The sequence below is a fragment of the Capsicum annuum genome, chromosome 8 (genome assembly GCF_002878395.1).
Source record: "Capsicum annuum cultivar UCD-10X-F1 chromosome 8, UCD10Xv1.1, whole genome shotgun sequence".
Lineage (NCBI taxonomy): Eukaryota > Viridiplantae > Streptophyta > Magnoliopsida > Solanales > Solanaceae > Capsicum > Capsicum annuum.
The window spans coordinates 6895824-6923091 of NC_061118.1; the positions used below are offsets into that span (position 1 = coordinate 6895824).

Sequence of the window (27268 nt, forward strand, 5' to 3'; positions counted from 1 at the left end):
TACAATACTAGAAGGTCTTCTACTATATTTAAGAATGGTGCTGCACTGACTAAAGCATATTAAATCTATCTTAAGATGGAAAAATGTGAGTTTTCTTATTGTGAGATCAAATTTTTGGACCATTTGGTTAGTAAAAACCAAGTGAGTATGAACCCTAAGAAAGTACATGCTATTATTAATTTGAATGTACCAATCGAGGAAAAAGAACTAAGATTGTTTTTGGGCTAAGCAAACTATTATCAAAAGTTCATTGAGAATTTTTCAAAGAAGGCTAGCCCATTGATAGAGTTATTGAAGGAAAATGTTAAGTAGTTTTCGTCCGAAGCAAGTGACAAGGATTTCAACTACATCAAAAAGACCATTTTTTCTAAACCAATATTACGGTTGCCTAATTTTGATTTGCCATTTGAAGTTCACACCAATGCTTTTGATTATATAGGCATTGTTATGCTGTTTCAAGAGGATCATCCAGTTGCATTGGAAGGAGAAAATTAAATTATGTGGAGCAAAGGTATTCTACTCATGAAAAGGCGATGGTGCCATTCCTCCATTGTCTTCAAATTTAGCGAGTTTATTTGATAGGAATGATGTTTGTTGTCATGAAAGATAATGTGGATAGTACTTACTTCAAAGCTCAATAAGAATTGAGTTCAAAGGAGGCCTAATGGTAGGAGATACTTATTGAATTTGACTTTGTTTGGATATACAAACCAAGCTAACAAAATTAAGTTGCAGATGCACCAAGTTACAAAAAAGTATTTTTTACAATTTATATAATAACTAGAGTTGAATTTGATTTATTAGATAAGATAAATATTAGTGTTCCCTTTAAATCATCATCTATGACATTGATTGATCAAGTGAAAGAGGGAATAATTAAATAGTGTTGAATCGAGGAGGATCAACTCTGTTTTGAGGGGGAAGGAATTGATGTGCCTCAAAGTGATGGGTTAAGTCAAAAATTCCTAAAATAAACACATGTTATTGTCTATGCTAGTCATCCGGTTGTTGAAAAGGATGATGGCATTATTGTCTTGTAATTTTTTCTATCCAAAAGTGAAAGATGACATTGAAGCCTATGTAAAGTCTTATCTTGTTTGTCAACTTGATAACTGATATTAAGCGTATTTATACAACCAAGTGCCATGTTTTACCTGTACTTTTGCTACGTTTTGAGAATAAATTATCCTGTGTACTATATTTAACTATACTTTTGCTGTAAATGTGCTAATATCATGATTAGTACATTTTTAGGAATGAATGAGGCATGTACAGAATCAAGATGACACAAGACTGCAAGAGACAAATATACTTGGTAAATGATCAAGAAAATACACACACTCAGAAAAGCCTTGCACCGCACCCACGCCCCTAGGGGCTGCGCGATTATCTTGTGTCACACCCTTTGGGTTTAGGAGTTGTCCATGCGACTCACCCTTGGGGTCAGTCATTTGGCCATACAACATATAGGTAGGCCACCGTGGAGTTGATTCCTTTAAACAAAGAAGAGTCTAGCGGCTTGGGGGTAGTTTCACAATTTATTTATAAATACCCCAACAACGTTCTTCAAATGGGATTACACATTATTTTAGAGAAAATTAGAGAGACTAAGGGTTTTCATTTGGGTTCATCTTACGTAAACTTTTCTACTTATTTCTATGGTATTAATTACATTATCTTGGTACTTTTATTCTCAACTATGAATGATGGAATACCCTCTTTCTAGGGTTGAGACCGAACACATGATTGTATGCCATACTTTTGAATTAGTTTAAAAATAAATTTATTATAATGTTGTTCTGATAATCTTGATTTTACTATTTTAATGCTTGACCAATATTAAGATACATCTATAATCCTCTTACGAACCCAAAAAGGGAATCATTAGGATAGAACAAGGTGTTTAGGGGATGAGTTCTCATATTTAATAAAGTAACGATTTAATTTATTTATAGGATATGAGTATACTTAGAATGCCTTGTTTGGTTAAAGTACGGTAAAATAACCTATTTAAATTGGAGTAATGCATCCCTGTTCAATCATGTAGTTGCTATGTCCTTTTAGGTAGATGATTAGAGGCTCGAAAGACATAGTCATTTTTAAACTTGTGAACCAACAACTAAATACACATGATTGCTACCAAAGCCTCGACCCTAGAACTTCCCTAGATATTATTCACAATCATGCTCATATTGTGATTGTCATATTTTGTTATTTTTGCACACTATTAGAAATATAAAATTTCCCAAATCCTCTTGATATATCACAACACTTGTCCAAAATATTATTAGAGATTCAATTAAGTGGATTTCTAAGTGTATGATAACGCTAACCTATACCAATTAAAGTGGTAGAGGAATGTCGTTGTCAATATACCAACTTGAGTAGAGGTCGAATCCATGAGGAATAAAAGATAAAGTTCTAATCTTATGGGTAATTAAGTCCTACTAATACAATACCCGATGTTCTAGTAACGTAAGCAACATAATAAAAAATTAGGGGAGGGGGCGTGGGGGGGGGGGGTTAGTTAAGGGAGAGTGTATGTCACTAATAACTTGATTCCACAAACTAAGCAATAAATTTTAATTTAACTTCGGTATTTGGAAAATCTTGGAATTATATCTACCTAAGGGAAATTTTGGTGTGGGTATGTGAGATTTGATACACATGCTAGTAAGTTACTAATGTGGTAGGGTAGGTCTAGGGTCCTTGAGGCTTATTTATCAATAAAACCTCAATGATTTCACTTGTTGACCCTTTTGGGTACCTAAAAAGTGTGACAATCATATTCACCCACTACCTAAATTTGGGCATCCCTATTTTTAGGATGATACCCAAGGTATAGTCAACTATAAAATCACCTTTATGTCTAAGATAGTGAAAATGAGTAAACTAAACCTAACAATGGTATACTATTGCCTTTATTCCCACATCCTTTTTTCAAGGATGATGAGGGTTCCTAAAGTTCACCAAAACCCCTCTCTTAAGGTTGGTTTAGGCTTTTAAGAGAATGGGGTTTTCACCCACAACCCATGTGGACATTTGGGGCTTTCACCCATAAATCCCAACTAATTTAATAAAGCAATAGTAGAACCCATTACCATCTAACTAGCATGTACACAAACACATCACAACCCACAACTAGTTTGCATCTTAGTTCAACATAATCGTAAGACTAGAGAAGTTATCTACTCATGATATTAAATATAAGAAATATACTAAACAATTCTTCCAAGGAATCCATTTCAATAAGAGAGAAAGAAAAATCTTCACTTCCTACTTTGATTTCACCAACATCAACTAGGAATTTTAAATACAATAATTTCCCCCCCAAATTCTAGGGTTTACAAATCTCTAATTTTTCAATCCCTTTTCCCCAAGATTTTTCATGCCTAGAGAAATAAAGATTTGGGCCTTATATAGGAAGTGGGATCAGCTACTTCAAATTACAAAATGCCCTGGGTAAAAAATCCCACTACATGCGATCATATTAGCTTTGTCGCGATCACGGCCCATGCGATCGTGATAAAGTCAAAGCGATCGCGATAGGTGACCAAATTTGAATGGCCTCGATCACATCTTTTAGAGAGAAATTATGGTGGTTAACCCTTCTTGACTGGCCGCGATAGTGACTCTAGGACCGTGATCATGGTAACTGAGCTTATGTTCTTCATATGGTCCCTCAACTATACACTTCTCTTTTCCTCTTTGTCTCTTTTCAACTCAATTCCACATCCCTCTATCTCATTCTTGTATGCCTTAAAAATATGGAAATTTGGACGTTTAGTCACAATGTTGTCTCATTTATGCCTTCAAATCATAGTAGTGTGCATAAATGTTAAGTCCAAATAAATAGTAAATTGACCACTCATCAACATCCCGAACTTAAAACTTTTTTTGTCCTCAAGAAACACAACCTCTTACCATGAGACTATGCATATTTATGCCTACATTGAATGATCCAAATGATCATAATGACTTCAAATTTTGCTAATACCCCAATTTAGCTCTTCAAATATGGGCAAAACTATTTCCACGACATCCTAACATAAAATGTGATTATTTAAAGATGCAAGAGACTTTAAAGAGCAACTATGCAACAACCACTAATACTCTAAAATTGACTCAACTTTGACCTCAATTAAGTTATTTCCCTTTTTGCCTCATTTTTTGAGAGATGATAAAATCACCAACCTCGACTTATTTACATTCCTTCTGACAAGAAAGAAAATTTCATAGGCCAAATAATCAATTATGCAACAAGAAATTTAAGTGTAAAACACTCTGTCTCTCAAGAACTGTCGATGCTTACAAGAACCATTCCATAGGCTTTCTCCTATTTTCAATCACCACTACAATGAAAATAATAGGTTGGAAATCTCGAAGGGCTTTTTGAGCTTGGTACGTAGGTTCGGGGTAGGGTAGTATATCTTGTAGGAACAACGTGGATAAACCCTGCTTGAACATCTACATCACACAATTCGGTCCAACTTTTGATTATGGGTCACTTTTTTTGTTTTAACTCTTTACACACATTTCTATTTTTTATTTCCTTAGTTCACCAATTTTATTTTAATTTCTTTTTCTTTTAGCCTTTGTACTTCTCTTTCCTTTGTTGGACCCTTTCCTATTTTTTATTCATTTGTTCTCAATGCTATTTACAACTTCGTGGCCCAAAGTTACCTCTTTCAGTCATCACCACCCCCAACTTAGGATTTTATCCTCAAGTTGTAATTTTAAGTTCAATGAGGGTAGGTTTCAAAAGAAGAATAAAGATTGAAAGGCTCACGACTTGCAATGTGTTTGCAAAATAAAGATTTAAAGGCTCAAAGTGGGTGACTAGGGGAACCATCTATGGAATGGTAGACTTTTTAGGCTAAAGTTGACTTCCAATGTTGCAAAGATGGACTAAGATCATCTCCCAACCAAGTACAATAAAAATTATCCTTGAGAGAGTAAGGAGGAAAGTTCTAGATGGTATAAGTACTTATGAAAAATAATCTCACCACACACGACATGTAAAATTTGCCTCAGAGGTTCATATTCCCCTTATGCTAGAGATCAAATTGGAGTGTCTCCAAATTTTCACAAGTCAAAGTTTCAGAGTCTCAAAAAGGAGAAAAAGATTTGTTACAAAGTTCTCATGTCTATGCCCTTGATTTTTGAATTTTTTTTGACTGAGGTGGGGGGCGTTTAATTTGCATTCGCACCATGCATAATTTGCTAACCATGGAAAAACCCAAGCCTTGGTCTCACATTTTGGCTTTATATGGGTAAATAAACCATATGACTACTTAGACTTTGCCAATGGTATGAGTGAGAACACAAAATAAAAAATGTCACAGATACTCAAACTTTCCTTGCATTTGTGATTTTGATGCCACAGGTACTCAAACTTCCCCTGGATCAGCTCAAAATAATGTTTATCCCTTAAGAGTGTTGTCACTCAGTTTTTCATAAGGAAAGTTATGTCCAAACAAACAAAACAAAGATAGTTTCACACACCCTAACTTAAGGACCTATAGTGGCCTCAATGCAACAAATATAATAAGTTATTGGGTTAGAAGGGACTCCCTTAAGAGGGAAACAGGACGGCCCTCAGGTACCGCAATCATGGCTCTCAGACCGCCATCGTGGTAACTGAGGCTGAAATCCCCTATTTTTGCTCTATTTTGATTTTGCTGCATAGCTGCCAGTTTTTTTAGCTCTTTTTGTCGTATTTTATGGGAATTGAGCTTGTGTTCAAACACCTACAAAACAAAAAAACAACAAGAAATGAGACATGGATGGGTTGCCTCCCATGAAGTGCCTAATTTAACGTCGCAGAATGACTATCTCTTTTTTAGCCATGTAGTATCTTTAAAATGAATAAACTCCACCTTAGAAACCATGGGACCTTTCACATTGTAGTGCTTCACCCTTTGTCCATTTACCACAAAATTCATTTTTTCATGATCCTCCAATTCAAGGGTACCATTGGGGGTAGACGATAGAAATCACAAATGGCCCCAACCATTTAGAACAAAGCTTCTCTACAAAGAGTTTCAAATGAGAGTTGTAAAGGAGTACATTCTCGCTGACATAGAATTCCTGTATTAATATTTGATCACCATTCCATCTTTTCATTTTATCATTATACAAATCCAAACTCTCATAATCCTTGAGTCGAAAATCATCCAACTTGTTGAGTCTTATGACCCTCGCTTTGGAGGCTTCTCCTAATTCATGTTCAACCTCTTTAAATCCCACAAGGCTTTATGTTTGAGATCAATGGGAAATGACATACCTTTCCAAACACCAATTGGTAGGGGGACATGTCAATTGAGGTTTTGTAGGCTGTTTTATAGGCCTAAAGTTCCTCATCGAGTTTCCTTGCCCAATTTGTTTGGCCTGTATTCACCATCTTCTCAAGTATTGCTCTTATTTCCCAATTTGAAACTTCAACTTAAACAATCATTTAGGGGTGATATAGGGTGGCCACTTTGAGTTTAACCCCAAACTTATCAAGAACGGCCCCGAATACCTGATTACAAAAATTTAAACCTCCCCCACTAATGATGGCATACAATGATCCAAACCTTGTAAAGATGTGCTTTTTCAAAACGGAGGTAAAACTTTTGCTTTCATTATTTTTGAGTGCCATGGCTTCGACGCATTTAGAAACATAGTCAGCCACTATGAATATATGTTTGTTTCCAAATAATCTCACAACTAGACACATAAAGTCGCTTCCTAACACATCAAATATTTCCACCTCGAGGTTTGGTTTGAGGAGCATTTTATGCCTTCTTGATACACCACCATGCATTTGACATTGGTGGCATGATTTTACCCACCCAATGGCATCCCTATGCATGGATGGCCAATAGTAACCATATTGAAGAATTTTGGCAGCAGTGAGGATTCCTCCATGGTGACCATCATAAGGTGAGGAGTGGAAAGCTTCAAAGATATCATTCATTTCATCCTCCATAATGTACTGCTTAATAATACCATCCGCATATTTCCAAAATTGAAATGGCTAATCCATAAAATATCTTTTTGCATAAAACAAAAATCATTTTTTTATGGTAGCCAATCCCTTTAGGAAGTATACCACTTGCTACATAGTTAGAAAAGTCAGCATATCACAGTGTGATTTTTCCCGCAATAGACATGACTTGTTCGTTGGGAAAAGCATCATAAATTTTAATTTTTCCATGCCTTTCATGATTACCTTTAAGACGCGAGAGATGATCGGAAACTTTGTTTTCTCACCTCTTTCGATCCTTTAGCTCAAAGTTGAATTCTTGCAGAAGAAAAATCCATCTAATTAGGTGCGAATTTTCTTCATTCTTGGCCATGATAAAGGTGGCATGATCTATGTGCACTACCACTTTTATGCCTAACAAGTAGGCATGCAATTTTTCAAATGTATATACAATTGACAACAACTCTTTTTTGATAACAGTGTAGTTAAATTGAGCATCATTCAAGGTTTTGCTTGAATAATAGATAGGATGAAAAATTTTATCTTTGTGTTGACCTAGCACCACACCCAATGATATCCCATTTGAATCACATATTATCTCGAAAGGGGATGATCAATCTAGTGACAGAATAATAGGGGCCGAAATAAGCAAATCCTTAAGTTGATCTAAGGATTTTAAGAATGCCTCATAAAAGTTGAATTTAGTACCCTTCTCAAGGTGTTTTCCAAATGGAAGAGCTATTTTGGAGAAATTCTTGATAAAATACAGATAAAACCCAGCATGTCTAAGAAAACTCTGAACACCCTTTACGGACACAGGGGGTGGTAGCTTGTCCGTTACCTCTACTTTGGCTTGATCAACTTGTATGCCTTTCCTTGATATTTTCTGGCCTAAGGTGATGCCCTCCTTGACTATGAAATGACATTTCTCCCAATTTAGGATAAGATTGGTTTCCATGCATCTTTCAAGCACCTTTGTATAGGTGTTCAACACATGATTCAAATGAATTTCCTACAACCAAGAAATCATCCATAAAGACCTCCATTTAATCTTTGACCATATCTACAAATATTAACAACATGCAATGTTGAAAGACTACCGGGTCATTGCATAACCCAAAAGGGATTTGCTTGAATGCGAATGTACCATACGAGCAAGTTAAAGTTGTCTTCTCTTTGTCCTTTGAGGTGATACAAATTTCATTGTACCCTGAATAACCATCTAAGAAACAATACCATCCTCGCCCGGCTAGCCTATCCAACATTTGATCCAAGAAAGGCATCAGAAAATGTTTTTTTTTGGTCCATGAGTTTAGGCTTCTATAATCCATGCATACCCATAATCCGGTGACTAGTAGGATGGGGATAATATCATTATTTTCATTTTCAACTACCATGATGACACCTTTATTAGGGACACATTGAATCGGTCTCATCTAAATGCTATCAGATATTAGATATATTACCCCCATGTCAAGCCATTTTATGATTTCTTTCTTCACCACCATTTGCATGGGTTGATTTACCCTTCTTTCATGTTCCACACTCGGTACATGATCTTGTTCAAGTTTAATTTTGTGGGTACACACATTGGGGGCTATTCCTATGATGTCCACAATTGTCCATGCAACGGCTCTAATGAATTTTTTCACCACCAACTTCAATGAGTCCACTTAAGAGGGTTCAACTTCACTTGTAATGATGATTGGCAATGTGTCTCCATCCCCCAAGAACACATATTAAAGATAGGGTATAAAAGGATATAATTCAACTTTGGTTGGATCGAGAATGGACGGTTTTGCGAGTGGTTTCTCATGGTTTTTTAGATAAAGGTCCAACTTAATTTGATTCTTGGTATAGGATCGACGACCCGTTAAACATGCAACCACCTTATCATATTCTTCCATTTCTTTTCTCTCACAATTCCATAGCACTCCTACCAAAGGATCATCCAACAAGATTACATCAACATGGTTCATTACCTCCCCATCAATAACATCAATCACTGAGATGACTTGTAAGTCCATGGGTTGCTTTATGGACTTACATATGTTGAATGACACCTCCTCATTAGTCAACCAAAACTTTATCTTAGTGGATTCCACATCCACTAAAGCCTTCCCAGTAGATAAAAATGGTCTTCCAAGAATAATAGGAACATTAATATCCATTTCACAATCCATGATCACAAAATCGGACGGGAAGATAAACTAGTCCACTTTTACTAAAACATCATGGAGAATACCCATCAGCTTCTTGATAGACCGATTATACATGATCAACTTCAATGAAGTAAATTTGTATTCCCCAATCCAAGTTTGTGGAATGTGGCATAAGTCATTAGGTGTAACGCCCCAAAAATGGGTCTTGAAGAGTCACACAGTGCTTAAGGCTACAAGTATCCCCAAGCTAACCCTTTGAGCCATTTTTCTACGATTTAACACTTATCTCAAGATCTTTATAATCAAAACATCTGAACATCATCAATAATGTCATACTGCAATACGAATAAAATACGAACAGCAATAAAATACGACATCTCTGACAAATCTGATCAATCTGACAATCTATCCTGACAAGCCTCTACTAAACTGTATGTCAATGAGCCATTGGGACAGACCCCAACTAACCAGAACTCAGGAGATAAACTGAACAACTCAAAGTAAATAAGGAAATCTGAATAACTAGTCCACGGATCATGAGGACTCACCACTGCAGGAAATGTGGATCAATATGCTCGGAGAATCTCGATCAAGTCTGGAACTGAGCACCTGAACCTACATTATAGCGAAAATGTAGCTCACGTATGAATACGTGGGTCAGTACCATGGAATATGAAACCGAGTATATGGGGGTGTATGCAAGTTTCAGAAATCATACATCATAAGTATTCATAGAAAACACGCATGCTACAACAAGTGACTCACATAGCTCGATTAAAATCATTATAAGTATGGAAAGTAAAACACGTGAGTCATCATATAAATATCAATTCACTTTCATCTCAATTCCAATTCATCAAAGCAATAAAATCTCATGACAAATCTCTTTAGAATATATAGTCTTTAAATCTTTCGAAAATAATGACTTTCTCAAACTTAATATTTCAAGAAATTATATTTTCATCTCAGATAGAAGAATACACACACACACTGGGAGTCTCTTACAACCGACATAAACTATGTGAGCTATATAGAGTCCAACGTTCTACCCACGTTGGGGAGAGTCACTCTATTCCTTTCCATCAGAGTAGGACCTTAAATCATCAATCCAAACACTATTGATCACTATATAAATCAGCCTCAGGCTCACATCCTACGGGGGTACGTAGTTATAGGGTAGTACCAAAACTGCTATACCTCCTGCTCGATGCTAAAGACTATTCCCAGACTTAGCTCAGATCTTTTAAAAAGAAAATCCACTAATAAACAGTTCAACAATCCACAACGGGAGCCATCTTGCTACCCTTTTCATAATAATTAATAAAAGAGGATTTCTTTTCTCATCTCCGGTTCAAAAACACCCCTTTTTATGACCGCGAGGTCAAATATTCTTCATGATCTCAAATCATTCAAAATCAAGGTGTTTATAACACATGATTTCTCAAAAACAACAATCTCAAATACAGTTCAAAACTCATGTCTCAATATCACATTAAAACTTATCATGATTCAAGTTTTACATCATAAACATATATAAACCCCTTCAAAATATGGAAAATTCAGTTATAAGGCATAAAATATCATCATTCACATATAATTCCGCTTCTACAATATCAAAAATATCATAATCTTGTGATAATTAATATAGGATATAAGTTCATGCTTCAAAATCATAGTAAAACATATGAAATCCATAACTTCGTAACTAAAAGTATTTTTGGGCACAAGAACGAAAGAGTGTTCTTGTTGAAAAACCCAACATACCTTGAAATTGAAGCCTTAGAGCAAACTTTCTACTCCGACACACTATTCATAAGATTGTTATGTGCTTCTTATAGCCCTCGGAATAAGGATTCCGAATATCCAAAAATTATAGAAGAGCTACGGCTAGTTTTTGATTCATTTGGGTTCTCAAGTTGAAACCGTAATAGAGTTTATTGACCAATTTTTTGATGAAAGTGAAAGGGTCTTGGATAATTTGGGTTAAATCCCGTGTTATCGACATATATAGGGGTGTTTTTGGCACTTGAAGTAAGGTATGCGGCGCACAACTGATGGTAGACCTTAAGGTGTACATCGCACACCTTATGGCAGACATTTAAGTGTGCCTCACACTCCCAATTGGACATATTTGATTGGGTGGCGCATTGCCCATCGCACACCCTTATTGCCTCTCACGAAAATGGGCATAAATCTTCGCTCGGGTATCAAATTTTTGCGAAATTGGTATTGTTGGAAATTTAATTCAATTATCTTCAATTTTATAGGTATTGGGATGAAAAATTCCATGTATATTAAGAGATATACACATTTGAAGTAGACCCTTGTAGAATCGAATGTCAAGCTTTGGATGAATCAATTGGTCGTAGCTCAACTTTGTTCTAGGTCATTGCTATGAAAATTTTTCACCTCAAAAATACTCCATAGACTAGGATAATGATCATGAAACTTGTATTCACATTCAACTCATTTGGATTAGAGCTTAGACTCATAAGATCGAAGGTTAGAATTTTAGCACAAAAATACGGGGTATTACATTATCTCCCCCTTGGGAGCATTCGTCCTCGAATGATGCTAGATATGCCAATATAGAATGCATAAATTCTTGAAATAGCAGCTGAACAATAAGCAATAACAGCCGAACTGCTACAATTTTGAACATAAAAGGCATGATTTAGAGAAAAATGGTACTTTCGGCTTGATCGAAGATTGCGGAAAATAGGTTCGGATACTTGGATGGCATATCTGCCTCGGTCTCCCAAGTTGCACCCTCAACCGATTGGTTTCGCCACAACACCTTGACCAAGGGAACTTCTTTATTCCTTAGTCTTCAGACTTGGAAATCAAGGATCTCAACAGGGATCTCATCGAAGGAAAGACTACATTGAACCTCAACGCTCACAAAAGAATCCACTACCGCGGAATTGCTAATATTCTTTCTAAGCATAGAAACATGGAACACCGGATGAACAACAGACAACTCCGAAGGCAACTCAACCTTACAAGCTACCTTACCAACATGGTTAAGAACTCTATAGGGGCCAACATAACGGGGACTAAGCTTCCCCTTCTTTCCGAATCTCTTCACCCCTTTCATGGGCAAAATATTCAAATACACCAAGTCACCAACCTCAAACTTAAGGTCTCTTCTCCTAACATCCGCATACGACTTCTGACGACTCTGAGCTATTTTCAACCTATCCCTAATCAACTTGACTTTTTCCATAGCCTCAAATACCGAATCAGGACCACTCATAGTAGCTTCACCCACCTCAAACCAACCTATGGGTGATCTATATTTTCTCCCCTACAAAGCTTCAAACGGGGCTATGCCAATACTAGAATGATAACTATTATTTTAAGCAAACTCTATCAATTGTAAATGCTCATCCCAACTCCCCTTAAAGTCAAGAGCACACGCTCTCAACATATCCTCTAAGGTCTGGATGGTCCTCTCAGCCTGACCATCTGTCTGTGGATGAAAAACAGAACTCAAAAGTACTTGGGTACCAAGACCCTTCTTAAAATCTCTCCAGAACTGAGTACCCCTATCCGAAATGATAGACAAGGGAACTCCATGCAATCTGACTAACTCCCGAATGTACAATCTAGTGTAGTCCTCAGCAGTATAAGAAGTATGCATAGGTAAAAAATATGCAGACTTAGTCAATCTATCAACAACAACCCAAATGGAATCATGATGGCATCGAGAAGGGGGTAAACCAGTCACAAAGTCCATGTTTATCTCTTCCCACTTCCAAGTGGGAATACTAAACTCTTGCATCATACCACCAGGTCTTTGGTGTTCTACCTTAACCTGTTGGCATGTTGCACACTTAGCCACAAATATTGCTATATCTTTCTTCATGCCACTCCACCAATAGATTTCCCATAAGTTACTGTACATCTTGGTGTCACCAAGATGAATAGAATACCGCACCCCATGCACTTCAACCATGATTCTCTATCTCAGATCATCAATATTCAGAACACATAATCTATCCTACAATTTCAACATGTTATCTCTCCCTTGGGAGAAAACCTTCACCTTTTGGTCCTTGACTGAATCCTTCAGTCTGACCAAACTAGTATCTAAGTCTTGCTTCTTCTTCATTTCCAAAAATAAAGAGGATTCGGAACTACTCTGAACCCCTATACTACCTTCAGTAGAGTCAAACAACCTAACCCCCAGTCTAGCCAAACGGTGCACATCACGAGCCAACTCTTTCTTAACCTCTTCAACATATGAAACACTACCCATAGACACCCTGCTAAGGGCATCCTCCACCATATTGGCCTTGCCCAGATGGTATAACACACTCATGTCATAATCTTTTAACATCTCTAACCACCTTCTCTGCCTAAGGTTCAACTCCCTCTTGGTAAATACATACTGCAGACTCTTATGATTAGTGAAAACATCAGCATGAACACTATAAAAATAGTGTCTGTAGATTTTTAGAGCAAACACAACAGCAGCTAACTCGAGATCATGGGTGGGGTAATTCTTCTCATGGGGTTTTAACTGTCTAGAAGCATAAGCTATAACTTTACCCTTCTGTATTAGAACAAAACCCAAACCAACTCTAGAAGCATCAAAGCATACCACAAAACCATCAACTCACTCAGGCAGAGTCAAAATAGGGGATAAAATAAGTCGAGTCTTCAACTCCTGAAAACTCTTCTCAGAAGAAATGGACCACAAGAACTTCACTTTTTTTTGGGTCAACCTGGTCATGGGAGACACTATAGAGGAGAAACCTTCAATAAAACAATGGTAATATCTAGCTAGACCCAAGAAACTTTGAATGTCGGTTAGAGAGATAGGTCTAGGCCAGTTTCTAATAGCTTCGGTCTTTTAGGGATCAACTCTAATACCCTCGAAAGAAATGATATGACCCAGAAAAGCAACTGACCATAACCAAAACTTACACTTGATGAATTTGGTAAACAATTGGTAGTTTCTAAGGGTTTGGAAGATGATTCGGAGATGATCTACATGTTCATTCTCACTACGGGAGTATACAAGGATATCGTCTATGAATACAATGACAAACATATCAAGATATTTCCTAAACACTCGATTCATGAGGTCCATGAAAGCTGCTGGGGCATTTGTCAACTAGAAGGACATAACAAGAAACTCAAAATGACCATAGTGAGTTCGAAAGGCTATTTTTGGGATGTCACACTCCCTTACTTTGAGTTGGTGATAGCCGGATCTAAGGTCTATCTTGGAAAAATAGCTTGCACCTTGCAACTGGTCAAACAAGTCATCAATTCTCAGGAGGGGATACTTATTTTTGATAGTGACTTTATTTAGCTGATGATAGTCAATGGACATACCCAAAGAACCATCTTTCTTTCTCAAAAATAAAATAGGAGCACACCAAAGAGAAATACTGGGCCTTATGAAACCCTTATCTAATAGATCTTTGAGTTGCTCTTTCAACTTTTTAAGTTCTGCAAGTGCCATATGGTAAGGAGGAATAGAAATGGGCTGAGTATCAGGAAGAAGATCTATCCTGAACTTTGTCTCTCTATCAGGAGGTATCCCTGGGAGATCTTCTAGAAAGACATCGGGAAACTCATTGACAATACTAACTGATTGGAGAGTTGGAGTCTCAGACTTAGTGTCATTAACTCTAACCAAATGATAAATGCACCCCTTGAAAATAAGTTTTTTGGCTTTGAGATATGAGATAAAAATGACTCTTGGGAGATACAAAACTCCCAGACCACTCAAACATAGGCTCATCAGGAAGCTGAAACTTGACTACTCGGGTACGACAATCAATAGAGGCATAACAAGAATGAATCTAGTCCATACCCAAAATGACATCAAAGTCCACCATGTCTAACTCAACTAGATCAGCAAACATGACTCTATGAAGGACTGTAATAGGGCACTTTCTATACACTTTTCGAGCAATAATTGACTTACCCACTGGGGTAGAAACTAGGATAGGATCAGGATGATTTTTAGGACTCATTTATAAATTCACTGCAGCCAGAGGTGTAATATATAAAAAAACTGGACCCAGGGTCGAACAATGCATAAACATCAGACTTAAATATACAGAACATACCAGTGACAACATCGGGAGAGTCCTCCTACTCTTAGAAAGATGGTAAAGCATAAAACTGGTTCTGGCGCTGATCACCAGTGGTGCTAGTAAAGGCGCCCTGAGCTGGGGCTGGGCGAGTTACTTGAACTGGGGCACTAGCAGTCTGAGTCTGAGTCTGAGTCTGAGGGCGATTATCACGATGCCCTTACCTGGTATGTGGACACTCTCTGAGTTTATGACCCACGTCACCATACCCAAAGCAACCTCTATTTACTCCCCAACACTCACCCAAATGGACCCTACCACACTGGGTACACGGAGGATAATTTGGCTTACTTCCAATACTGAACTGGGACCTGGATACATATGACCTGCTACTTTTCTCCTGCCTACCTCTAGGCGTAGGAGCACTAGCTGAAGATGGTGTTGGTGCTGAGGAACTATTCTGAAAATGAGGGCAATCCCCTTCCTGTGATCTAGTCTAACCATGTCCATGCTGTTCGGACCTAGCTCTCTTATTCCCTCTCATTCTGTCCTTCTCATTGATCTTGTCTGCTTCAATCTATTGGGCATGTTTCATCAGTCGGGAAAGCTTCATCTCACTATTAAGAATAGCAGATCTACACTTCTTAACAACATAGCTCGACACTCCTGCCACAAATTTACTCATACTGGCCAGGTTATCAGCTACTAAGTCAGGAGCATATTTGGCCAACTGATTGAACTTTAAGAAGTACTCTTTAACAGTTATAGAGCCCTGCCATAAGTTCATAAACTCCTCTACCTTCGCCTCTCTCATCTCTAAAGGGAAAAACTTATCCAAGAATGCATCCTGGAAATCCTTCCAAGTCATAGGGGCAGCATCCTCACCTCTATCTTTCCTCGAAGCAATAACCCAATCATAAGCAAGGTCTTTTAATTGATATGATGACAAGTGCAAACTATGCTCCTCAGAAATATGCATCATTTGAGTGATCTTTCTTACCTCCTCTAAGTATAACTGTAGATCCTTCTCTGCCCTGGACTTATAAAATTTTGGAGGATTTATCCACATAAAATGTTGAATCCTAGTAGCGGCTGAATCACCTCCCTGCTACTATGGAATCGGGGCTAGGATGGCCTGAACATTCGCAGTAACAGCTCGGGCCAGCGCTTGAAAGGCTGCCCAGAATTCAGTATGGGGCACATTTTTATTCAGTTGTTCAACACGCTTGGGTTGCTGACCGGCGTTATCTCTTCTAGCTCGGTGAGGAGGCATATTCTGAAAGAAAAGAGCACGAATCAATAGCAAAGAGAGACACGATAAGCATGATGAACTTCTGAAAGAAAGAAAAGACCCTTTTTTCCTAAAATATCTTGTAGCCTCTTGCTCATAGATGTGGCGCGCTACACACCAATGATAAAGGCTCTACTTAACGCGGCTTGTTAGACTCTCTTGGAATCCTTAAACCTTAGGCTCTGATTCCAAGTTTGTAATACCCCAAAAACGGGTCCCAAAGCATCACACGGTGCTTAAGGCTACAAGTAGCCCCAAGCTAACCCTTTGAGCCATTTTTCTACTGTTCAACACTTATCTTAAGATCTTTATAATCAAAATATCTAAAAAGTATTAATAATGTCATACTAAAATATGAATGAAATACAAAAAGTAACAAAATATGACATCTCTGACAAATCTGATCAATCTGACAATCTAGCCTGCCAAGCCTCTACTAAATTATAAGTCAATGAGCCATTGGGATAGACTCTAACTGACCCAAACTCAGGAGATCAAGTGAACAACTCAAAGCAAATGAAGAAATTTGAATAACTAGTCCTCGGATTATGAGGACTCACCACTGCAGAAAATGTGGATTAATATGCTCGAGAAAACTCGATCAAGTCTGGAACTGAGCACCTGAACCTACATTATAGGGAAAATGTAGCCCACGTACGAATACGTAGGTCAATACCATGAAATATGGACCGAGTATATGGGGGTGTATGTAAGTTTCAAAAATCATACATCATAAGTATTTATAGAAAACATGCATGCTACAACAAGTGAATCACATAGCTCGATTAAAATCATTGTAAGTATGGATGAGTAATATATGTAAAGTAAAACACATGAGTCATCAAATAAATCTCAATTCACTTTCATCTCAATTCCAATTCATCAAAGCAATCAAATCTCATGACAAATCTCTTTAGAATATATAGTCTTTAAATCTTCCAAAAAAAAATGATTTTCTCAAACTCAATCTTTCAAGCAATTATATTTTCATCTCAGATAGAAGAATACACACACACTAGGAGTCTCTTACAACCAACTTAAACTATGTGAGCTACATAGAGTCCAACGTTCTACCCACGTTGGGGAGAGTTGCCTTATTCCTTTCCATCAGAGTAGGACCATAAATCATCAATCCAAACACTAGTGATCACTATATAAATAGCCTCAGGCTCATATCCTATGGGGGCATGTAGTTCTAGAGAAGTACCAAAATAGCTATACCTCCCGCTCGGTGCTAAAGACTACTCCCGGACATAGCTTAGATCTTTTCAACAGAAAATCCACTAATAAACTATTCAACAATTCACAACGAGAGCCATCTTGCTACCCTTTTCATAATAATTAATAAAAGTGGATTTTTTTCTCATCTCGGGTTCAAAAACACCCCTTTTTACGATCGAAAGGTCAAAGCTTCTTCATCATCTCAAATCATTTAAACTCAAGGTGTTTATAATACATGATTTCTAAAAAACAACAATATCAACTAGAGTTCAAAACTCATGTCCAAATATCATATTAAAACTTATCAAGATTAAAGATTTATATCATAAACATATATAAATCCCTTCAAAATCTGGAAAATTCAGTTACAAGGCACAATATATCATTATTCTCATATAATTTCGCTTCTAAAATATCAAAAATATCATAATCTTGTGATAATCAATACAGGATATAAGTTCATGCTTCAAAGTCATAGTAACACATATGAAATCCATAACTTCGTAAAAGAAAGTATTTTTGGGCATATGAATGAAAAAGTGTTCTTGTTGAAAAACCCCACATACCTCAAAATTGAAGCCTTAGAGCGAACTTTGTACTCTGATACACTATTCAGAAGATTGCTATGTGATTTTTGTAGCCCTCAAAAAAAGGATTCCGAATATTCAAAAATTATAGAAAAGCTACGGTTAGTTTTTGATTTATTTGGGTTCTTAAGTTGAAACCCTAATGGAGTTTCTTGACCAATTTTTTGATGAAAGTGAAAGGGTTTTGGATAATTGGGGTTAAATCCCATATTATAGACATATATAGGGGTGTTTTTGGCTCTTGGAAGTGAGGTATGCGGCGCACAACCAATGGAAGACCTTAAGATGTGCATCACACACCTTATGGCAGATATTTAAGTGTGCCTCACACTCCCAATCGCACATATTTGATTGGATGGCGCATTGCCCATTGTATACCCTTACTGCCTCTCATGAAAATGGTCATAACTCTTCGCTCGAGTATTGGATTTTTGCAAAATTAATATCGTTGGAAAGCTAATTCAATTATCTATAATTTGATAGGTATTGGGGTGAAAAATTCCATGTATATTAAGAGATATACATATTTGAAGTTGACCCTTGTAGAATCGAATGTCAAGCTTTGGATGAATCAATTGGTCTTAGCTCAACTTTGTTCTAGGTCATTGCTATGAACATTTTTCACTTATAAACTACTACATAGACTAGGATAATGATCATGAAACTTGTATTCATATTTAAATCATTTGGATTAGAGCTTAGACTCGTAAGATCGATGGTTAGAATTTTAGCTCGAAAATATGGGGTATTACATTAGGCTTACACTTTCTTCAGGATCACATAATTCCTTTGCGAACTTAAAGAATACGATGGTGTATTGAATTATAAGCGAATTGGGACCCTTCTTATTTTTCACCAATATGGTTGACATAATTGCACTACAATGATGTGTTACTTATATAGTTTCATCTTCCATAAGTTTCTTCTTCGATGCCAAATCCTTTATAAATTTTGCATATCTCAGCATATCTTTCAAAGCTTCAATTAGAGGGATATTAATAGATAGGGTGCTAAATTTATCAAAGGATTTGTCAATCTTTGTATTTTCTACCTTTTGCATGAACTATCTAGGGAAAGAAGGGGGAATAGTGTTTGATGGTATGGAGAAAATTTCGAAATCATTTAACTTTGACTTATCAACCACAATCTCACTTTACTTAGGCTCATCAACATTGTACCTTTTTATCGTTACCTTTGTTTCCTCCACACTCGATGTTTCTTCATTATGCCTCTCCATAAGATACTTTAATATTTGATTCACTTTTGTTTCTAGTTGTTGAATAGAGATTTAGTAGGATTCTACCTTTTGGTAGAGCATAGAGAAATCACTTATCATTTCATTTACCATTTCGCAGGTTCTCTCAACACTAATCAAAATTTGAGCCAAAGTTTCTTCATCGATGGTCCCTTTCCTTTAACCTTGTTCCATGCCTAAACTTTTATGGTTGCGAGCTTAATTCCTGCCTTTTCCTTAAGTGGAAAGGTAGGAACCCTCCGAACTTTTAGGCAACATATTTACTTTATCATTAAGCATTTCTTCCTTTGCACTTTCACATGGTTCCACTTCTTTTGCATTTATCATGCTCACACTTTTCATTGGGACTCCCAGCGTATGCTCAATTAGGAGCTCAAGGTATGCCATCACCTTGTACATATTCATATGTTTATCCTTCTCTTCATATTTTTCCTCTTTACAAAAAATTGATAAGGATGGAGCCCCCATGGACACCTTAACTTCTTCATGTCCCAACCCTTCGATAGAGTTGCCACTTGATCTAACATTTTTAACGTATCCACACATGGTGATTTAATGAGCAATCCATTGGATGCATTGTATACTATTACTTTGTTGTGTTGATCCTATTCCCTATATAAGATTTGGAGAAGAATCTTCTCTGGTATCTCATGGTAAGGGCATTTTAAGAGCCTTTCCTTGAATCTCCCCTAAGCTTCATACCACGGTTCTTAATGGAAGTAGAAAAAATTAATGATTTCATCCCATAATTGTAACATCTTCAAAGGTGGGAAGTATTGAATTAAGAAAACTTCCATAAGGCTATTCCATGAGGTGATGGACCCAGTGGGCAAAAACCTTAGTTATAGCACCGCCTTTCCCATGAAAGAGAAAGGAAAAAGGCATAATCAAATGGATTCTTAGGAGATGTGCACAACATTAAAGGGTTCACAAACTTCAACGAAGTTCTTCAAATGCAAATTTGGGTCCTCATGTGCTTGACACCCAAAAAGTCCCTTCAAATGGAGCAATTGAAGCATCACACTTGTGACATAAAATACTCCACTTCCCTTGGTAGGTGGAATGCAGATTTCACTTTCATGCTCATTGGTGCCAACATAATCTAAGCCATCTTGAATCATGATTATTTGGGAAAAATATGATTACCAATAGAGAAACAAAAATAACAACCAAAATAAATACACACCACTATGGGTATACCCTTATGTAAGAACCAACACCGCACAAGTGAAAACTAAATTTCACTCCCTGGCAATAACGACATTTTGATAATGCTCACCTATACCAATTAAAGTGGTAGAGAATGGTCGTTGTCAATATCCCAACTCGCACTGAGGTCAAATCCATGAGTAGTGGAAGATAGAGTTCTAATCTAAGGGGTAATTAACTCCTACTAAGACATTACCCTAAGCGTTAATAAAGTAAATGACATAATTAAAAATGTGGGGAGGGGGGGTTCGGTTAAGGGATAATGTATTCCACTAATAACTTGATTCCACCAACTAAGAAAGAAACATTAATTTAACTTTGATATATGAAAAATCTTAGGATTGTGTTTACCTAAGGGAAATTTAGGTGTGGGTATGTGAGATTTGATATAGATGCTAGTAAGTTACTAATGTGGTAGGGTAGGTCTAGGGTCCTTGAGGTTAATTTGTCAATAAAACCTCAATGATTTCACTAATTGACCTTTTTGTGGACCTAACAAGTGTGACAATCATGTTCACCCCTACCTCAACTTGGGAATCCCTATTTCTAGGATGATACCCAAGGTATAGCGAACTACAAAATTACCCTTATGTCTAAGATAGTGAAAATAAGTAAACTAAACCTAATAATTGTATACTATTTTCTTGGTTCCCGAATCTCCTTTTTCATGGATGACGAGGGTACCTAAAGTTTACCCAAACCCCTCTCTTAAGAATGGTTTGGGCTTTTAAGAGCATGGGGTTTTCACCTACAAATCCATGTGGGTATATGGGGCTTTCAGCCACAAATCCCAACCAATTTAATCAAGAAATAGTAGAACCCATTTTCATCTAACTAGCATATACACAAATACATCACAACCCACAACTAGTTTGCATCTTAGTTTAACATAATCCCAAGACTAGAGAAGAAAGCTACTCATGAAATGAAATAGAACAAATATACAAAACAATTCATCCATGGCCTCCATAGAAATGAGAGACAAGGAAAAATCTTCACTTATCACTTTGATTTCACCAACTTGAATTAGGAATTTTAAATACAAGAATGTTCTCCCCCAAATTCTCGGGCTTACAAATTCTCTATGTTTTTAATCCCTTCTCCTCAAGATTTTTCATGCCTAAAGAAATAAGGATTTGGATATAGGAAATGGGATCTACTTCAAATTACAAAACTGCCATGGGTAAAAAATCCTACTGTGACATGATCGCATCAGCTTCACTGTGATAACAACCCATACAACAGCAATAAAGTCATTGTGATCGCGATAGGTGACTAAATTTGATTGGCCGCAATCATATATTTTAGAGTGCAATTTTGGTGGTTAACCCCTCTATACTGTCCATGATTATGGATCTAGGACCACGATCGTGGTAATTGAGCCTATGTTCTGCATATGGTCCCTCAGCGCTGCACTTCTTTTTTCCTCTTTGTCTCTTCTCAGCTTAAATACATATTCCTCTATCTAATTACCTATATTCTTACAAAATGTGGAAATTAGGGAGTTTAGTCACAATGTTGTCTTATTTATGCCTTTAAATCATAGTAGTATGCATGAATGTTAAGTGCAAATGAGTGGTAAATTCACCACTCATCAGCGTACACTCCTTGTGGGTTTAATATTTGACTCTAAAAAAGACTTTATGTTACTTTTTAGACCATGTACACTTACGTGTGAGGTAAGTCGCAATAAGTTTTTGGCACTATTGCTAGAGACTTAAGTAATTAGTAATTTTTTGATTTATTATCAATAACATTATACAAGTGTTGACAACTTGATCTTAGAAACTAAGTTTGTAGGATTAAATTGTTCCACAAGATGGCAAGAGAAAGAGAATCAGTAGCCGTATTTAGAAATGGACTGAATAATTCATCAGTGGCGAAGAGCAGCAACTCCTCTGTATCCAATTCAACAACATTAATTGGCTGACCTAGTAGAAATTGTACCACAAAAAAAGGAAGCAACTAGGCTATTTTATGAGGTAGCAATCCCACTCGCTAATAATTTTACATCCAAGATTTGCAAATTAAAATAAGGAGGTTTATTCGAGCTTAAATAGAATATGGCCCAACTATTACACTAGTGGGAAATTTATTAGACATCTCATGAGGTTCCACAATGGCACTTGAAGAATTTTCTTGAGATTAATGAAATATACATTCCCACATGAGTCTTGTCGTACTACATGAGACTTACCCTCTTTCCTTTTTATCAATTAGATGAAGCGAAAAGGTGGTTAAAAGTTGAACCATCTAATTCTATCACCATCTGACATAGAAGTTTTTAATCTATTTCTTTCCATCTAGAAAGCCTGCAAAATTAAGAAGTGAGTTCTTGAGCTTTAGATAGAAGGATGGTGAAAATCTATATCAAGCCTGGGAGAGGTTCAAGTCCATGCTTCTTGATTTCTTGCACCATTATCAGACTAATGATATTTTGTTGCATACTTTTATAAAGGAGCTTAAACCTAACATGAAGATTTTTTTTGGACTTCGCAACTGGTGGACAAGTATTAGAAAAGACATATGATGAGTTATATTTGATCCTAAATCATATTTTACAAGGAAATCAAAAATAGAATGCAGATGTTTTGAAAAGCACCACAAAACCCAACATTATTAATAGAAGTGGAATAATTGGTAGCCATTGCAACATATAATTCCTTTTTGTAGAATTAAATAAACACTCAATTTAGAAACTTGATTTGGGCATAAGGTGGAATATCATTTATCAATTCTAGAGGATCAGTCTTGCGAAGTTAAAGATTGGCATATTAAGGAAGATAGTCTAGATGAATGACTCTTAACACTAAGCATATCTGAGTTACAATGGTATGCAGACATAGTGGTGTGTATCCACCTAAAGTAACTAATTAGTAGAAGAAGAAGTTTGTAATTTGATTCATGCTCTTATGTGTGTAATTTGATTTATCCTCGTATGGAGGCCCTCATAGGGGAGAATACATAATGCAGAAGATGTTATGATCGAGATTCTTTTGGACCATCTTTTTCAAAGATGACTTCACTTTTCATAAAAAGTGCGATCGATGTTAATGAATGGGAACTATATCCTAATGACATAAAATTCTAATAAACAATATCCTTAAGGTGGAGATCTTTAATATTTGAGAGATAGATTTCATGTGTTCATTTCCACCTTTATTTTGTAATTAGTACATATAAGTCATGGTTGATTATGTAGCTAAGTTGGTAGAAATGATAACTCTCCCTAATATGATGCAAAGGTTGTGGTGAAATTCATAAAGAAGAACATTTTCTCTAGATTTGGAACTCCAAGAACAATCATTGGTAATGGAGGATCCCATTTCAGGAATAATTTGTTCAGAAATTTGCTAGTAAAGTATGGGGTAAGACATAAAGTTGCTACAACATACCATCCCTAGAAAAGTGGTCAAGTGGAAGTGTCAATCTATGAAATCAATAAAAATTCTCCTGAAGACTGTGAATTCTCAATGCAAAGAGTGGGCAATCAAATTGAATGAAGAAGTATAGGTGTATAGAAAAGATTATAAAATACTCATAAGAACTGATTAACTCTAACCTATACCATGTAGATTGGTAGAGGTCAATCGTTTTCAATAGATAAACTTTCATTCAGGTCGAACCCATGAGGACCAAGATTACATTTCTAGTCTTATGGGTGTTAAAAATTACTAACAAGATACCCACAGTATATGTAAAGTAAAATACATGATTTAAATGTGGGGGGGGGGGTTGTTCGAACCAAGTTTTTATCATTGTTTACTCAAGTCAACACACCAAAGAAACACTTGTAATTTGAAATTCAATATTAGATGGATCTTGGGATTATGTCTTTCTAAGGTCAATTTATGCATGGGAACATGATGATTTGGTGCAAATTCTATTCGTTAATGATGTGTTAGGCTAGGTTGATAATCCTTGAGGATAGTGTGATACCCCGCATGTTTCAAACCTAGGAACTGAATAAGTATTCCTACGTGTAAAATCTCCTATCCTGTGATTCATACTTGAGTACATGACTTACAATGAATATCCTAGTGATAGGATAGCTTATGATGCATTAAGCATGTTCATATGAGTCACTAAAGGTAATACAATCTAAGAGTTTTTGAATCCATCAAGTTTTAGTGTTTGATTTTGCAAGGGTCATCCTAGAATGAGTATAACTCGATGTTAATGTGGTATTTTGGATGATTCATACCCACCAATTTGTAGAAAATTGAATTATCTTCCCAACGATACCAATTTTGCCTTAATCCAATACCCGAACGAAAAGTTATGCCTATTTTTGTGAGAGACAGTAAGCATAGGGGATTGGTTAGGCGCCACCCAACCCAAGCATAGGAGATCACTTGGGCGCCACCTAAGTCAATTCTAGGTGTCAAAAACACTACGTTTTGAGTTATTTTAAAGGTACTTAAGACTTTAAATACTCCTTACACATCCCTAAACTTAACCCTATGAAATATATAGCTTCTAAACATACTGCAACCCTATTTTCATCTCAAATCTCATCATCCAAGAGCACTAAAGGAGAAAGACAACAAGGGTTGCATAATTAAGCTTGAAGATCTGATTTCAAGGAAATTCCTCCTTCAATCATCAAGAATCTTCCTTCTAAGGTATGCGTAGTGTTTATCCACAGATTCTTTTCATCCATGGAGTTCAAGAATCAATCTTTAAAATACAAAATCTTGGTTGATTGTGGTGATATGATCATACCCATATTGATGCTTGTTTATTTTCCTCTTTTTCACTATAAAGTATGATTTCTATATTGTTGGGTGTTGATGATCATGTTGTTGATATTGGATGATTCCCAAGATGGAATCTTTATATGTTTTTATGAATTGATGATATCATATAAGTTGGAAACATGTAAGCTTGGTTGTTTATGATGTATAATTTGGTGATTTTACCTATGCTTAAGTTGTGTATGTAAGGTGTTTGATAAAATGCCTAAAGAATTAGAAAGCATGCAATATGGCTAAATTATGACTAAGTGAAGGATTCATGATATGCACTTACGTTCCAATGACTTTTATGTTGATAATGTGCCATGTAAATGTTGTTGGAATACTCATGAACTATTCTTATGAGATTATGCTATGTTTACTTGCAAATCCTACTTATGAACAAGATGTATAATAACCATGCAATCTATATGAAATTCCATGCTATTAATATGTGTTGCCAATATGATTATGTAACGAACATGATATTAAGATTGTGCAAGTACTTCCATGTGACATGAAATCCTTTCCATGCAATACATTGTTGATAACCATGCTTAGTATGAGATCCCTACTTATGATATTATAAATTATGAACTCTACTCTTATGATCAAGTCAGTCATGTGTGTCAGTTTCCTTCCATCAAGTCTTGGAGGTAATTGTACCTGAAAAATATAGCTGTGTGCCTAGATCTATGTCATGTTTCATGACATCTGAACTCAAGCTATGATTCCATAGACTTCAGTCAATCATGTGACTCAGGAAAACCTCATGATGTTAGTCAGTTGTCAGATATCAGTAACATTCCGCCAGTCAATGGAATCCAGTAAAATTAAGTCATGCAGAGTCAGTTATTCATGTCCAGTCCCTCCAGATGGGAGTAGAGGTTAGCACCGAGTGAACCCAAGGATGGGAACTCACCCGCCAGTTCAGGGTGTGATTCTTAGTAGCAATCTTTATGTTCTAGAATTACGTAGCCAGCATAGGTTGATACATCTTAACCCGTTGATTAGGGTTGATGAGGTGGCTTAACCAGTCAATTTAGGGTTCCCACCGTTCTCATCGAGTACCCGCCAGATAAGGGTCACTCACAGGCTATCCTTACTCGTGGCACGTTATTGACACTACTCCAGTCGGGGTAGAGATTGGACCCCAGCTTAGCCATAACAGCATACATGGGGCATGTCGGTTAAACACTACTTCCCACAATTTCAGTATCAGTCTTAGTAAAAGAACTCAGGGCGTTCATCAGATTTCAGTATATACAGGATTGTCAGATACAGTCACTCATGTTATCAGTTTTAGTATCAGTCATGACAATTATTAATAAACCATGTATTAGCTTATATATAGGTCATGCTATCATGTATTATGGTCCCAGTTTCTATATGTGTGTTAGCACTCTCACGTTCATAGTAGTCAGTTAGTGTTGTTCATGCATAAAACCCTTTATGTTCAGCCTACCTTCCTCGTATACTCAGTACTCCAGTTGTACTGGCGCATTTGCACTATGATGCTTTCTTTTCATGTTGCAGCCCAGCAGTAGCGGTAGCATTCCAGTTGCAGAGACACAGTGAGTCCTCATTGATTCAAGGACAATATGATTTGACACATTTATTTATTTCGTAAGTTTAGTTTTATGGAGTTAGTTGGAGACATGTTCCTTCAACTCTTTATTCAGATAATTTAGAGTCTTTCAGATTTATGTTTAGATTTACATGCAGATTGAGTTGTTTTAGGTATATTCACCCACATGGTTTTATTCAGTTGAACCTTATGGCCT

The 27268-nt window shown here is 36.6% G+C and overlaps 1 non-coding gene across 1 annotated transcript; it reads right to left on the minus strand.

Annotated features, from left to right (window-relative positions):
• Nucleotides 1-23065: 23065 nt before the first annotated feature.
• Nucleotides 23066-23172, minus strand: LOC124886834. The gene has a single exon (XR_007044241.1). It is a non-coding gene; the product is annotated as a small nucleolar RNA R71 (small nucleolar RNA).
• Between the last annotated feature and the right edge of the window lie 4096 nt (nt 23173-27268).